Genomic DNA, 18,131 nt, shown 5'->3' on the forward strand with positions numbered 1-18,131 from the left:
ATAAACAGAATCATACAATACGTGACCTTTTGTGACTGTCTTCTTTCACTTATCATGTTTTCAAGGTTCACACATGTTGTAGCATGTATCAGCTCTTTGTTCATTCTTACTGCCCAACAGTATTATGGATGTACTTCATTTTATTCATCTAGTCATCAGCTGACAGTCTCAGATTTCTAAGGGTTGATGGTTCTTTTAGTAAGCCGCTTGAACTTAAGCTGTAGAATCTATCTCCCCCCATGAAGTGTAGCTCCTGATGTCTTCGCTTCCTTTTTAGAATCTGTAATTCTTACTTGTTTTCTGGCCTGCTTCCCTAGGATCACCTGTGAGCCTGCACAGACCGTACTGCCGCTCACATGATGTGCCCATTCATCTCCCTCTCTCTGCGTCACTCACTTCACTCCAAGCATCTCGCCTCCGACCATTTAAACAAGCCAGACACACTCCTGCCTCAAGGTCTTCGCATCCCTTATTCCCTCTACCCGGAACACTCTTCCCCCAAATATCCACAGGGCTCTTTCTCTCGTCTTCTTTGGGTCTTTGTTCAAATAGCGCCTATCTAGTGAGGCCTTCCCTGAACACTCTGTTTACAACTGAACCCTTCCCTTGCATTTCTTCCAAAGCATCTATTATCTTCAAACAGATTATATATTTGAGTTATTTATGTTTTCATTCTGGTTTCACTAATGGAATGCTAACACCATGAAGGCAGGAAGTTTTGTTTATTTTTTCATACTGTAACACCAGTACCTAGAAGACTGTCTGGCACAGAGCAAGTACTCAGCAAATACTTGACTGAATCAAAGAATCAAATTCTTAAAACAACGCAGATTTGTATTAATTGATCCATACACAGCCCAGAAGGTTCAAAGCTAAAAGAATGCTGATTAATGGATGACTAAGCATGTTGACTATATACAGGCCAGTTCTGTCTATCGGAAATATAATGTAAGCCACAAGTAAGTTATAATTGTCTAGCAGCTTCATTAAAAATAAGTAAAAGGAAACAAGTGAAATTAATTTTAATGTTTTGCTCCACCCAATATATCCAAAATATTATCATTTAAATATGTGATTCATACAAAAATTACTAATAAAATATTTTCAGTCTTTTTTTTTCACACTAAGTTTTTGAACTTTGGTGTCTATTTTATGCACAGCACATCTTATTTGGGACCAGCCACATTTCAAATGTCAACAGCTCCATGTGGCCACTGGCTACCATATCAAACAGCTCAGATATAGACCAAAATTAAATAACCCTGTTATAGTAGGGAAGTATCTTGTACATTTATTCATTGTATTCACCTGAGCATTCCAAAGTAAGGTCCTGGTACAACCTCATAATTTCCTAGCTTTGTCAAACAGATTCAATGGATATAACAAGACAACTAGTAGCTTTCATTCTGAAAAAATGGTTTATATCAAACTGGATCAACTCTAAATTTCACAGAGAAATTCTGATTGGAAAGGAGTGCTCTTCTTTTCTAGTCTCTTTAATTAAGAAACAAAGTCAAATCCAGAGAGATTTTGTAATCTTATCTACATTATCAGGGGGAAAAAAAACATTATTTTCAAATAGAAAGAACTTTTAAAATTCTATTTTCAAGAAACAAACAAGCATTTATTTCAAGTTAGCCAAAATACATTTCCTGCTAAAATACAATTTGTGTACAGATATAGTTGTATTAAAAAATTCATAACAGTTGTCTTACCAGTATTTTTGCATTCATAATAAAAAGCTGAAATAAAACCCTAAGGAAAAATTTAATAAGCTCTTAAAATTTTAATATATACAGTTAGGTCCTTAATATGATTCTTAAAAGCTAAACCATTATATATAGAAAATGTTTTCATTAACTTTCTTATTATCAGGGGGATTAATTTCTTCCAGAATCCCAGTATTTAAAAATATTCACTTATCGGAACTGTAATAATTGCCATCATTATTCAACAACAAAATTTAAAGGATCCAATTAAAATTCCTGATAATTTGAAACCTAAATGTTAAAAATTTTTCTTTTTTTAGGCAATAAGTTAAAGCAGACTACAGCATCTACTTACTCAGATGTTACAGGAGGTTTTCTTCTCTTTTCCCATAAACTGGCAGGTTTGAACTCAGATCATCAGCAAGGCACAGAAAAACTCCAGATGGCAAGATGTCCCAAACTCTCTTTACCCTGAAAAGCATAAATAAAATGCCAGTGTGAGAAAGAAAACTCAAGTTACAACCAAGATAGAACTCTGAGGAGTGGCTTGTCTAGATAGGGAGTAACTTCTGTTTCTTTTCTTATTTTTTTTTAAAAGTGAGGGCTCACAACAAGTAAATTCACGGCCCTGGAGTTGTGGGTGCCCTGATACAGCAATACTTGGTATTATAACTGCTCTTCTGTTTTAACAAATCTCTTTTGGAGGAAGCCTAAATTAGCACAATAAAATATGCATCCTGTACTATAATGTGATGGTTTTTTCACCAGTCTGACTCTTCAACTGGAGAGATTAGAGGTCTATCTCTAATCACATAATTTATCCTAAAACTAAGATACTTCTGAAAATGAAAAGGGAAACTTTTGAAATTTTTTAAATCAATGAACTCTTTATGATATTATTTTTTCATAAAAAATAATGTACATCCATTAAAGCAAAAAATTTAAGGTTCTTTATATTATATGAACACTTAAAATATCATAAGTAGATTAATTATTCTTGGTATATATTCATGTACTTCAATCTATTTTCTTAAAGAGTCTGTCTCTGGTATTGTGTCATTGATTTTTTTTTCTGGAAAACGTGCATGGAAAAAAGCTTATTATTTGAAATTTTTCACCAAGTTACCACAATCTTTTTTAAAGTTTCATTTTATGTTAAGTAAGCTGAAATCACTGACATCTTCATCTGACTCTTCTCCATTAACATTATTTTTAACAAGAAAATGTTCTTTTCAGGTGCTGAGAAACCTGATAAGCTTTAAAACAAATTCTGCCAAGTAGAGGATATTCTCAGTTCTATTTTTTAGTAACAAAATTGTAAAATCTCAGTCTATTTTACAGGTACTATCAAATTGGAGCTCTTTTTTCCTACTCTTGCCCCCTCCAACCCATTCACCATGAAACAGTGCAGCTCAGGTAGATTACCCCCCACCCCTCAGTGCAAACTTAACATGTAACTTACCGTCTAAAAGCTTTTCAATGGCTTCCCACTGCTACTAGGATATAATCTCAAATCTTAAAAGGCCCCCGAAGCCCAGCACAACCTGCCTCCTTCCTGTCTCTCAGGCAGCTCCGACGACCTCTCGGGTCCCTGGAAGCACCAGGCTCTGCCCTGTCCCAGGCCTTTACATGCTCTGTTCCCTCTGCTTGGAATGCTTTTCTGCTGGGTCCATCTTTCCTATCTGAGAGGCCTTCTAATGTTACCCAATCCAAAGTACACCAAGACATCCTCTCTTTTTCTCTCAGAAGGAGTCCATACTTTTCCTATGAGGCATTCGCTGAAATCTATATTTGTGTTTTTAGGAGGCCTACCTCCACCAGGTGGTAAAAGCTTCACCGGAGGCTGTAGATTGTTCATTTGACTCACCTCCTAATCACTGTCCTTTACCCAGCCCCGGTTTGATCCTTGGCACTTGGTTAACCTTCAGAAAATGTTTGATGGATGAATGAATGAAAGACTGAAAAGGAAAGGGATAAAGGGACAAAGGACAATCTAGTTATTTCAGCCAACCTGTTATCTATGACCAAAACAATTCATTATCCTAAATCCAACTACACCATCAATTTCCTCCTCTATATAGGATTATTTTCATCAGTGCATAAACACAGTCTATACTTTCCTCCAACCTAAAAGAGACAGAGACAGAAACAGACAGACAGATATACACACCCCTTTCTTCTGATCCCAGGTTTCCATGAATTAATTCTCCATTATTCTAATGCAATTTCATAGGAATACTCAGAAGGGCTGACTATTTCTGCTGTCCCCAATTCTTTCCTCCTCTTCTTATTTGAGCCCACTCCAACCAGGCTTTTGTCCTGATTACTCCCCTGAAACTGTTCTTGTTAAGTCATCAGTGACTTCCACCTTGAACTACCCAGCAGCCAGGTACTGAGGCAGGCACTTTAATGAGTTCTCTAATCCATTTAAACAAGTTCATCACAGCCACCTTTGAGCAGGTACCATTGCTATCCCCAGAGAGAAGATCCTCTCTTTCTTTAGACACTTTCTTGCTTGGTTTCCAGGACACCATACTACTGGCCCTCCTCCTGCTTCACTGGCCATTTCTTCTTAGACATCTCGTTGTCTCAGTCTCTTAATGTTAGAATGATCCAAGGCTCTCGGTTCGCAGATTTCTTTTCTATCCGTACTCCCTCCCCTTGATCACCTCAGTGGGTCTCTCATCACTTTAAATACCACCTACAAGAGCCTAAACTTCTTCCCTGAACTCAAGGCTTGTATTTTCAGCTGCCTCTTTGACATCTCCCCCAGATGTCTACTAGACATTTCACACTTAACATCACCCCATGACAAAGCTGCTCATGTTCTCCCCAAGGCTGATGCTCCTATGGGTTTCCCCATGTTAGTAAATGACAATTCAACCCTCCAAGTCATCTTTGCCTTTTCTCTTTCCTTAACGCCCCATTTCCAATCCATCAGTAAATCCTGTTGGCTCCTTAAAAACACACCTAAATTCTGCCTATTTCTCCCTATTTCCACTGCCACTACTGCCATCCAAGCCTTTATCATCCCCATCTGGATTATTACACAAGGCTCCCAGCTGATTCTTTCCTTGCCTCACCACATACTATTCTCAAAACAGAAGGCCAAAGTCATACAGATGAAACAAAATCAGATCATGCCACTCCTTAAAACCCACCAATTTTTTCCCTTCTCATCAGAGGAAGTCATTTTTCTTTTTTCTCTTCCCCCTGGAGAATTTCAACTTCTTAGGGGAAATATTTTTTGTTTTGATCGATACTATATCCCTCTGGTGGCATGAAAATGCCAGGGACATAACAGGTCTCCAATAAACATTTATTGAACTTAAAAAAATTTGAAAACAAGACCACTGGTAGGCAATTCAACTAAATCTCCAGACTCTACTGTTCTTAACAGCAGGCTCTTAGAGAGCATGGACCATGCAGTTATAATTAAATTTTGCACAGTAACTTGCACACAAACTCTAAATATAATTTCATCATTGATGACATATTTCCCACTGAAAATTTTAGCTTCCTATATTATATGAATATTACTAACTTTAAAAGTTAAGCGGAACATTTAAAAATATGACATCTGGGTCTCAATCTCAACTCTCAATACCAATTCCCTCAACTTCTACTGCAACTACCCAGCCGCCTCCCCCTTCGTGGAGGTATTTCTCACTTATTAATGCTTTGCTGTGAGCGCTGTCTTGACAGTGGCTCTGGAGCTCCCACTGTTACATTATTTGCTGCACTGTTGTCAGGTGACCCGGAGACATGCAGAGGCTTAGACTATCCTGAATAGCAGGAAGAATAGTGACTCAGAGTCCAGCTATAGCTGCTTTCTTTTTCAAGGTTCTTCTTTCAACTTCTTGAGTATATCTATTAACGCTTTAACTCTCCCAAAGGCATTTCTCAGCCTACAGCCAACTGTTTCCAAGGTCTTTTTCATGACTAAGCCTGTCTTCCAACAGTTTCATGACTCCTACAGGCTGTACCAGCCCACACACACTTCCATTTCCAACCCAGGACTCCAAGCTTCCTTTTCGTTCTTAGTAGACTCTACATAAGAATATTTTATCAGTGCAGTATCTTTATGTGATAATTAAAATTCAGGGAGAAATCTGGAGCAAGCTGAATACTGATACAATCATTCTATTCGTGATCACTGTTAGACCTTGTCTCATTTCACCAAATAGTTCAAAACCATTGGCATTGTTTTTTGATCAACAACCTATAATTTAATGAGAAGCTATACACTTTCAACATGTCATTCTTGTTTTTCCTAAGTATCACTATAAAACAACACTGCTAAAATCAAGATAGATCCCAACATGCTTAAAAACACACATTAATATGACCCAGTACATGTATGGCCATCATCAGTAACATGAGGGGATGATGAATTAACATATACTAAGCACTTACTATGTACAGGCATTTTATCCTCCTCATCATATGCAATCCTTATCATAGTCTTGTATGATAGGTACATATCACCAGACTTTAACCCCCTCCCCACCCCAGTGAGTGAAACTGAAAGTTGCTCAGTCGTGTCTGACTCTTTGTGACCTCATGGACTATACAGTCCATGGAATTCTCCAGGCCAGAATACTGGAAGTGGGTAGCCTTTCCCTTCTCCAGGGGATCTTCCCAACCCTGGGATTGAACCCAGGTCTCCCGCATTGCAGGCAGATTCTTTACCAACTGAGCCACAAGGGAAGCCTAAGAATACTGCAGTGGGTAGCCTATCCCTTCTCCAGCGTATCTTCCTGAACCAGGAATCGAACTAGGGTCTCCTGCGTTGCAGGTGGATTCTTTACCTACTGAGCTATCAGGGAAGGCCAGAGGGCTTCCTAAAGCCCAGTGTCACATCTCCTTAGGTGCCAGCTACTCGTGATTCAACCTTAAGGAGTGCTTGGTCAATCTTTACCAAAATGAGCAGCTAATAATTAAAACTGTTATATCTGGTAAACATGTAAAAGTCAACTTACACCTGTAGGACAGGCTTAAGTGTTTAAAAGCTTTTTCAGTTGATTTACCCTAGCAGGTCCAAGGGATACAAATATTCTTTAAAGAAATTGCACTATGATGACTAAAGTTTTTCATGGAAAAGATGAATAGCTTGTTATATTTGGCCTTTACTTATTTCTCTACATGGAAACTGTCTCTTAAATTATTCTGTTATGAAAACTTATACCAATGAGCATAAGCTCCTTGGCGGAAAAAAAAAAGATTTCAAGGTTGTCCTTGACTCTTTAGTGAACTAGACTTCTGAGCTGGACAAGTCCAGCTCTTGAAATTCCTTGAAAAATGCTACTTCCATCGTTTAAAGCTTAAAAGCTTCACATTAATCTACAAAATAAACTATCTCCTCTGAAAGCACTGTCACAGAACTTGAGGCTGAACAGAATAAAATCAGCACCAACACAAAAGCCCCACTGACAACACTGAATATTTAGAGAAACAAACCACCGCATGGTGCTCTTGACCACCACGGTTTCCGAAGCCCCTTCCCCAGGGGCATTTTCACAGCAGAGGAGCTGGATGCCTGGCTCCCAGAGCCCCCGCCCCACCCCTGCAGTGCACGCACCTCCCAGGCCAGGTTCCCGCGGCCTCCTCGGACTCTGGGGAGCCCAGTCCACGTGAGCTGCACTCCTGGGTCTTTTACATAACTGTGGTTGAAGATATTTTTCACAAGGTTCTTTAAACAAAGATTCACGTGATAAATTTCTGCTCAAGTTTAGTTCCAGGAAATGTTTGGTTTCTGCAGCTGTTTATATGCTTCCGGTTGTCAGGACATGAAAACGATATAATTCTGTTTCTTTTTCTTACTTGAACAACTAGAAAATGTGAAATCAAAGATATTGCCCAAATCTCTCAGCACTGACAGATGGGAATACTTAATCCTTCAACTTCTTTTAGTTGAGATTGGTTTTACTTTTTTATAAAGTTACTTTACCTTTTTGGCCTGAAATGTATAAGTTGCTTTAAGTGTCTGCAGAAGCAAGGAAAGTTGCTAAATGTAAAACATAAAAGACATATATAATGTTTGACATGCTTATACATCCCAGAATAAAATTTAAAAACAGAGAAAATACACTGAGAAGGCACAAACGCTCAGAATTAAACTCTGTTATATAAAAGATACAGAAGACCCCACAGAGAAACAAAACAGCACTCTACCCTCTGTTTAAACCTGGTTAACCTGTTTGAATACTCAAATAGGTTCTTGGTTGAACCTCCCTAGCAATACCAAAAAGTCTGAAATTTTGACAAAGCATTTTAGTAAGAGAGCTCTCAAACATTATTTTGAAAAATAAAACCATTTTAGAAAAGTGAATTAAACTAGGTTTACGACAGGTGTATGTCTGAAGTCATTTCATTTGTACAATAGTCCAGATTACAGGTGTGTTTTCTGTAACCATAATCGGCCAAGAACTGTTTCTAGTTCCTTCACTTCTTTTCAGTACTGAGGTTCAGTAATAAGTCAATAAAGTAACAAGTGATAAAAGTATCCATCTAAATCTTGAAGGTATTTATTTATTATAATTTTTATATTCTTTTCTCAAAGCATTTACAACCTATAAAAAGGCAGACATTACAGCAAAATTATATCTTACAAATATGAAAATTCAAACAAGAGAAAAAAGGATGAAATTCTGTAGGCCACAAGTTTGGACTTACACTGTCTGATTGATACAGCAAAAAGAGAGCACCAGTCAATTGTAAGATGTACACTAGCCATGATGCAATGATATGTATCAGGAGAAACAGAATTTGCCCTGGTATGCAAATCTGATAAATATTTCTCTAGCAGATCAGTATACAATAATACACTGCGGTCTTTAATACTATCCCTGACAGGCTCATCCAGCAGTTTCTTAAAGCATACAACATACAGTAAAAACATAAAGCTCTTAAATAATCTGGATGAATAAAAAAGACAGAAAACCTAGAGAGTCTAATATAACTTTCTGTGATGATATTCTAGATATTCTAAATCTATACTGTCCAGGTACAGTAGCTACTAGCCACATGTGAACACTTGAAATGAGGCTAGTACAACCAAGAAACTGAATTTTTAATTACTTTTAATTTTAAATTTAAAAAAATTATTTTTTATTTTAATTACTGTATTATAAGGCAAATACCTACCCACTGGACCATACAGGTCTAAAACATTAGTTATCAAACTTGTTTTAGTAGCAAAATCATTTTTGAGTTGGCAAACATACACCAAATCTAATATATTAAAAATGTAAATGGTATATTAAATATAAGTTCAAATTTATAATATTAATAGAGTCAATGTGAATATGAGTTTTCCAGTGGGTAAAAACTAGAAATTGAAGGTTATAAGTGAGAGTTATAAAATCAGTCTCAGTAAACATTTATTTCTGTATTTTGCTTGGATGCACTGTGCACTATGAGGGACTTACAGCTACACATTCTGAGGCACCCAATTACCAAAAGCCACATATAGCAGCCAGCTACTCAGAAAGCATAAGAAGAAAACACAGCATGCCGGCAGGGCAGCTTCAGGTGTTTCTCTTCATGGGAAGAGTCCTCCAGAAGTTCACATGGCCAAACAAGAAGCTATTCTCTTGGGTATTCAGATGACAGCTCAGATGCAAGGAAATGAGAATCACAGGGTCACAATGACTTAGAAGCCTTCTGTCTCAAACAGAAGCCAATACCTCAAAAATGATCCTAGCCACAGCCTCCAGGTCCCCACGAATTTCATACCCATCGCTGAAAAGTGCCCCTCCCATGGAAGCTCAAAGTTATTGCTTCTAACCAAGAATTCAGAGTTCACATACAGTTCCTCCCAGACCAAATACATTCACCAAATAAAGGCCATTTTCAGCATTGGCAATGTTTTCTAGTAACATGGTTAAGTTTTCATTTTTATCATAATTCAGAGGAACTGAATAAAAGTTCATCCAGGGTTACTTTTGTCCTGAGAGAACGAGAATGGTTTTGTTAATTCTTTACCCACCTTCATGATTAAAAAAATAATAATCCTAGCATATCAAGAATAAAAAGGAACTTCCTTAGCTTCTTTCAGAAACCTGTAACAAAATCACATTAATGATAAAATAATGTAAGTATTTCCTTTAAAAGCCAGGAAATTAGACCAAGAGGACTATAACCATAACTTTTGTTCAAGGCACAGTGGTCCTAATCAATGTAACAGAAGAAATCAAAATGAGATATAAAATTTTAAATGAAATGATAAAATTTCTCTAAGTGATAACTATTTATACAGGAACTTACGAAGACAAGATATTAAAAGTTATACAACAACAAAACCATTAATGTTGCTAGATATAAGGTTAATATACAAAAACTAATATAATTCCTACAAGTCAGAGAACATAACTTGGTAATTTAACTGGGAAAAGCTACCATTTAAAATGTCAACTTAAAAAAAAACCTGAGTTCATATAGTGAACAGACTTGTAGCAGCTGTCTGAGGTATTGGGTGGGGGGAGTAAAATGAGGACGGGGGTTTCAGGGTACAAATTTCCAGGTATCAAATAAGTAAGTCATGGGGACATAACATACAGCATGGTGACTAGAGATACTAATACTGTACTGCATATTTGAAAGTAACGAAGAGAATGGATCTTGAAAGTTCTCATCATAAACAAAACAATTGTGTCATTAGATATGGCAACAGATGTCACCTGAACTTACTGTGGTGGTCAATTTGTAATACATACAACAATAAGAATGATTACATTGTACAAGTGAAACAAATATAATATTATGCAACTATACTTCAATATGAAAGGAACAAGGAAAGGGAAGGAGGGGAAAGAAGAGAAAGAAAGAGAAAAAGAAAGAAGGCAACTAAAAGATACAAGCTTTCTAATAATAAATTTCCAGTAATGAAACTAACAAGAAGGTTATCAGGCACAAAGGAGGAAATCAGAGTTGAGTAAATAAAAAAATATACCATGTTTATAGACAAAGACCTAATTAATATTATTAAATTGAGTGGAACTTCACTATGATTCTAATAAAACTCTCTACAAGATCTTTCATGGATAAGTTGGTCCTAAAATTCTTAAGAAAAATAGAGCTAAGAATAAATAACCTTGCCAAACTTGAAGGAGAACACAGGCAGCATGCCCTCCAGAATGTTAGGTTTTATATTGAACCATGGTAAGTTACACAGGACAGATAAATGAAAATCACAGAACACCTACAGAAAAACATGTGTGTTTGGAAATTTGACGTTTAATAGTGATGGTGCTGCAAATCAGGGGGGGAAGGGATGAACTATCAAACAGTGGTGCTAAGACATAAGCCATCTACAAGGAAGTAAAATTAAACCCATGTTTCACACCACACAAAAACATCGCCAGGCAAACGAAAGAGATAAATGTGAAAAAAATTTAAAACCTTTTAGAAAAAAATCCTTGCTGTAATGAGGGCTTTTAAAAATGAGATACAAAAAGCAGAAATAGAAGTAAAAGACCACATATTACTATGTCAAATTTTTTTAAACATTCTAAGCAATAAAAGATTCAAACTTTAAAATGAATGAAAAAAAATCAAGCCATGGACTAAGAAAAGATAGCTTAATAACCAACAAAGTGCTAATTTACAGAATACATGAAAAACTCCTAAAAAATCAAAAAGTAAACATAAACAACTGAATTGATAAAATAGAGAACAATTGTGGGTAGCCAATTAGAAGGAAATCTGAGTGAAAAATAAACACAAAATGTCCACACTTAGTACAAAGAAAATTAACACTACATTGAGATATAATTTTATATCAAGCTGGCAAAATATCACATAGTAATAAAAAATTTTAACAGATTCAGCCACTTTGGAGAGCAATTTGGCAATATTTAATAAAGGTGGTGAAGCTTGTATCTGTGACCAAGCAATTCCACTCCTGAGTATGTATACTAGAGAAACTGGCACATGTCCTTAAGGAGGTGGTGTATCTAAGAGTATTTGTTAGCACTCTTTGTAACAGCGAAAAATTGGAAACAACCCAAACACGAATTAACAGGAGAATGGATAAACATACAGTGATACAGTCTTATAATGAAATACTACATATATTTAAAAGGATTAAGGACAGCTATAAATACCAAAGCTAAATAAATCTTACCAAAAAAATGAAAAACAATGTTCGCTTCTGCACAACCAGAGATATAATCAATAGACTGAAAAGGCAATCCACAGAAAAAGAGAAAACATTTGCATATATACATCTGACAAGTGGTTAATATCCCAACTCTATAAATATCTTCTACAACTCAAGAGCAAAAAACTCAAGAAACCTTCTATTTAAACAGATTTTTCCTTAAAGAAGACATATAAACAACCAATGGGTACATGAAAAGATGTTCAACACTACTATCATGACGGAAATGTAAATCAAAATCACAATGAGTTTATCACCTCACGCCTGTTAGGATGGCCATTATTTAAAAAAAAAAAAAAAAACAAACAGAAATAACAAGTGCTGGTAAGTATGTGTATAAACTGGAATCCTTGTGCGCAGTCACCGGGAATGTAAAATGGTATGGTTGCTATGAAAAACAGTAATGGCTGCTCCTTAAAAAATTAAAAACAGAACTACCGAATGATTCCACAATTCCACCTGTGGATCTTTATCCAAAAGAATTCAGAGTGGGATCTCACAGGGATATCGATACTCCCATGTTCACTGCCACATTAGTCACAACAGCCAAGAGGCAGAAACAACCTACATGTCCATCAGTGGGTGAATGAATGAAGAAAACGGGCTGTAAACACACGATGGAATATTCTTCAGCCATAAAAAGAGGGAAGTCCTGTCACATGTGTCATGGATGAACCTCGAGGACATTACGCTAAGGGAAATAAGCCAAATACAGAAAAACAAACAGTGCATGATTCCACTTATATAATAAGGTAGCTGCTGCTGCTGCTGCTAAGTCACTTCAGTTGTGTCTGACTCTGTGCGACCCCAAAGACGGCAGCCCACCAGGCTCCCCTGTCCCTGGGATTCTCCAGGCAAGAACACTGGAGTGGGTTGCCATTTCCTCCTCCAAGGCATGAAAGTGAAAAGTGAAAGTGAAGTCACTCAGTCATGTCCGACTGGTAGTGACCCCATGGACTGCAGCCCACCAGGCTCCTCCATCCATGGGATTTTCCAGGCAAGAGTACTGGAGTGGCTTGCCATCGCCTTCTCTGAATAAGGTAGCTAAAGTAGTCAAATTCATAGAAGTAGGAAGTAGAACAGTGGCTGCCACAGACTGGCGGGGAGCGGGAAATGGACGTGCTGTTCAGTGGGTGCAGAGGTTCAGTCATGCGAGATAAAGAAGTTCTAGAGCTCTGCTGCCCAGCACTGTGTGTAGTTAATAATAATGGACCACAAACTTAAAATTTTAAGATGGAAGATCTCATGTGTTGTTCAGCACAACTAAAAAAAAAATGTTTGAAATCATACAAATAATACTATGTGTGTATGTGTGTGTGTGTGTGTGTGTATGCATGCTCAGTCACATCAGTCGTGTCTGACTCTTTGTGACCATATGGACTGTCCTCTGCCCGTGGGATTCTCCAAGCAAGAATACTGGAGTAGGTTGCTATGCCTTCCTCTAGGGCATCATCCCAACCCAAGGATTGAACCCGCATCTCCTGAGTCTCCTGCATTACAGGCAGAACCACCTGGGAAACTCCATACATATGTATGTATGAATATATATGTATACGGCTGTATACAAAGGCAGTAAGAGCATAAAATATGTGTTAAACACTAAATTCAAGACAGAGGTTTCAAACTAGTAAGGAGGAAGAAAGGAGAACGGGGCGAAAAATGCTAAACAGGAAGTTTCTATTTTCTCTGTGATATTTTATTACTTTAAAAAAAATTTTTTTAACTGATAATATTTAAATAAATATTTTAAAACTTATAGTATTTGATCATTTATTTTTACTTTCAATTTGGTTTTTTGGTATGTTTGAAATATATTATTACAGAAACAAATATTTTGGAACCTAGTAAATACTAAGAACATTTTCTTCCTTTTTAAGAAATGGGTATACCTCATCTTCTCTAATAACAAAAGATTCCATGGGGGGAGGATGGGCCTGAAATTATATCAAAATTGAGGTTGTATGTGTGTTCACTCTTCTCAGAAGAAAAGCCACAGATTTCATCAAAGGGGTCTGTGACTCAAAATATTGAGAACCATGAACATAACTGCTGATACTTGCCATTTTTCAGCAGGCAACAATAAAACAGAACCCCTGGGTACTTACCTGAAAAAAATGAAAATGCGAACTTAGAACATGAACATTCCTGTGTTCACTGCAGCATTATTTACAACAGCCAAGACATGAAAACAACCTTATACAATGACAAATAAATAGAGAAAATGTAGTATATATACACACAATGTAATATTATATTATTCAGTCATAAAAAAGAATGACATTTTGCCATTTCTGACAACATGGATGGACCTCAAGGGCACTGTGACCAGTGAAATAAGTGAAGTGAGACAGCGTAAAACAAATACTGTATGACTGCACTTACATGCAGAATCTAAAAAAGAAAACAACAACAAAACACCAAGCTCATAGTACAGAGAAAAGATTGGTGGCTGCCAGAGGTTGGGGGTAGACGGGTGGGCAACATGAATAAAGGAAGTCAAAAGGTACAAACCTTCCAGTTATGAAAGCCCTGGGGATGGAATGGATAGCAGACAACCATAGTTAACAACACCGTATTGCACGTCTGAAAATTGCTAACAGAGTTGATCTTAAAAGTTCTCATCACAAGAAAAAAAATCTGTAAATACATATGTTGACAGACATTATCTAATCATGTGATCACTTCCCAATATATACAAATATTGAATCATTATGTTGTACACCTGAAATTAGTATCTGTCGACTATACCTCAAAAAAAAAAGAACCAAATCTGAATTTGAATCCAGCAATATGTTTCTAACCTTTTTCTTCGTTCTGATTTTCTGTTTATATGCTCTTTTACTTTATGTATGTTTGCTGCAGAGTTGCTTCAAACTCTCTCTGAAAAAGAGGGCTAGCTTTCAATTGGAAAAAAAAAAAAACCCTTTAAGAAGTCCCACCAAATGCATGTAAAAAAATACAAAATAGAAGAATCATTTGGAACAAACATAAACACTGACACAGCAGCCTTGGATCAGGTGTCAAGACAAACGGTTCCATTTACTGACTTTAGCAGGAAGGCTTCACAGAGGGCAGGCTGTGTCCGGGATCTCACCTTCTTTTTGACCACAAAAAATCAAATATGATTAAGGAATATGACAGTCACAGGAACAGGTCAGAAACTGGGGGTGGGAAGTATATTGTTGAAAAAAACTTCCCCCAGATGATTCCTACCTTTTCCTACATCCTACCACTAAAGCTCCCACAGCCCACTACAGTTGAGATCACTGAGTTGAATTTATTCTTTTAAATTATTCAATGTTTGACAAGTAAGTTTATTGAGCACTTACTCTACCACTGTCAGGGAGTCTTTTTGTACTTCTGTATAGTTAGAGCTTTCTGAGAAAATTTACTGAGACCTTGGTTAAAGGACAAGCCTTAAAACTTAAAAAAAAAAAAAAAGACTGAAGAGATAGTAAAAGATTGGTCTCCCCTGACGTATGTGTTTACATTTCAGAAGGATGATGAAACTGGGGTCATGGAGAAATTCCAGAGTTACAGACTCAGAGTCTCTTGTCTTAGGTTACTGACGTCAGTAATAATCTGTCTTGGCCTCAGAAACCCATGTCTACTTTCAAGATAACATGAACAAATATAGATACTAAAAACTTATCAGTCACCAGGCTAGTTCCTAAGGACATAACCATGAATAAGAGTAAGTTCGGAGCACGTGGTCAACCATGGTACCAACAATGCTCCATCACCACATGAAACAGCAAGTTCATGACAGGAGATGTACGAGGAGCTCTGAGAGATCGGAGAATCTAAACCGAGACTGGAAGGGGGAGAGTCAGCCTCTGTCTACAAGTAAGGGAAAATCCCCAGAGAGCCAAGCTTCATTATCCTCAAACAAGAAATCTCCAAAATGGGTGGCTCAGTCTTGCCAACCAGGGTGAAAGTCCCACAAGCTTTTCTACTCTACCATCCTTGGTGTGGCAACTGGTGCTTGGACTAGCTTCTTTTGCGCTCTACCCACAGGAGGCAGAACTGCCTTGCAACCCTTTCTCCTCAGGGAAGAAACCTTTCTCTAGACAATGCCCCATTCTGTCTCAGGGGCCAGAACTGGGTCACATGCTCCTGGCTCAAACCAATCAACTGGCAAGGATGGAAGTTTCACGAGGCTGGAGGCTGAGGCCTCAGCCCACCTGCCCCCAAAGCACATGCAGACAAGAATGCTCTGTTAGAAAAGAAAATTGGGATTCTGTTGGAAAAGGTGTGGTGAAAGGTCACGGGGAAAGCCGCCAGTAGGATGAGCTACAGTCATTAAGGTTAATGTTTCCCTTTTGAGAATATTGTATTTAGCATTAACGGAAATGCAAAGAAATAAAAGACCACCTTATCCCTAGCCAACAGCACACATGTTATTTAAATTTTTTTATTTTAATAAAGAAAAGCTAAAAATAAGTGAAATTAATATAGTGTGAATAAAGTGCCACAAAGGCTGGGAGACTACAGGAGTAACAGAGATTAGAATTTGAAATACCAGAGGGAGTTCTGAAAGAAGAGAATTATGAAATGATGGAGAGGGTGATACTGTTTAAAGGCACAAGGGTAAAACTTTAGGGGTGACTAGGTATGTCCAGCTATAAGAGAGCCGCTATGGAGAATACTGAAAAAATGCACACCAAATGCAAAGCCCACGAGAGCAGAGCCCCCGAGTGTCTGTCCGACTGTATAAAGGCAGTCAGGACATATCTGTTGAATGAGTGAATGAACAAACAGACTTGGATTTGAAACACTATTTGAAACTACCAAAGGTTCCTAGTCAGAGGACACATGTGATTGAAACTGTTTCTGATAAAAACTCTAGTTTTCAATAAATAGAATGGACTGGGGAAAAAAGGTATGGTCAATTAGGAAGCTACTGAAATCCTCCAAGACAAAGGTGGGCAAGGCCTGGATCCAGACTAAAAACCAGAATGACAATTTTAAAAAGTACATTCGTAAGAATACACACTTTGCTTATTTTATTTACAATGTCACAAGCATATAAAAAAGTAGCGTTGCATATTTTCAACTCATTTATTCCTGCATGATGAAAACTAGGATGACTATCTTGTTTATCTAAGCCTCAACTGGGCTTTTTACCCTACGTTTCTTTTTCAGCTCCAACAGGAATGAAGCATAACCTGAGTCCTTCAGAATCATGGTCTCTGTGGCCTCCTAGTGCTGGCCATCGAGAATGACAGTTTCTGCACCAAATTTTCTGTGAAAACAAGATAGGTCCACTCTGCACTCTAGGTTTTCTTCTATACATATATAAGGTATTAGTAATTATGGCATTCCACCAAAGAACATCTTAGACACTATTCACAAGCATACCAGGTCTATGACGGAGGTAAACAAAATATCTACAAAGCTAAGTCACTGAATCATTTATGCTTATGTCTCTAACATTACTCTCTATAACTGTCTCTGAGAAGCTACTGCCAAGAATTTTTTCTGTTTCATTTTTGTTTCAAACAAAATTTTAACTAATCTCTGTCCATATCTTTTATGCCATTTATTTTTTATTTCACCCTAGCAACTTTATTTATCCACTCTGCTTCTATTGACTATTCACTATAAAAGATAACTCAGTGCTTCCATCTGTCAAAAGACTCACGTAAATTAACCTAATCAAATATTCTCTGATCTTCTGACTGGACTGAGAGTACTACAAGCTTATTAGGCACCCACGACACGGCTTTTGCTGACAAGCAGTCTTGGTCACACACAAACGTGGTTCCGCTTCCAGCCAGACCCTGAGTCCCATGGCCACTCTGGGTGGCAGCAGAGACCCTCCAGCTACCTAAGAAAAGACCACTAGGTCTGAGAGGAGGGCTGTGTGCTCATCGACAGTGCTGTCCACTGAGGATGCGATCAGCATCAAATATCCAGATGTCTGTTTCATGAAACTAAAAGGTTTTAGAGATACAAGTTGCATAAGTCTTCATGTCATCTGGACCTCTCATACCATAAATGACAAAATATTTTAGGAGAAGAATTAAACAACTAGGTCAAGGCCATGTATCCTAACTATATTTAGACATCTTGGGAAGAGTTCAGGGAGGAACAAGTGACAAATACATAAAACCTAAGCAAACAAACAAAAAAAAGTTACTAACACTGGGGAAAACAAAAAGCTGTGCTGGGAAAAAAAAAAAAGTAACCATGGATTATATGCCTCAGATGTGAATAATGTTTTCATGATCATAATAATGTAAACACTGATTATTATT

The sequence above is a fragment of the Cervus elaphus genome, chromosome 18, assembly GCF_910594005.1.
Source record: "Cervus elaphus chromosome 18, mCerEla1.1, whole genome shotgun sequence".
Taxonomy (NCBI): Eukaryota; Metazoa; Chordata; class Mammalia; order Artiodactyla; family Cervidae; genus Cervus; species Cervus elaphus.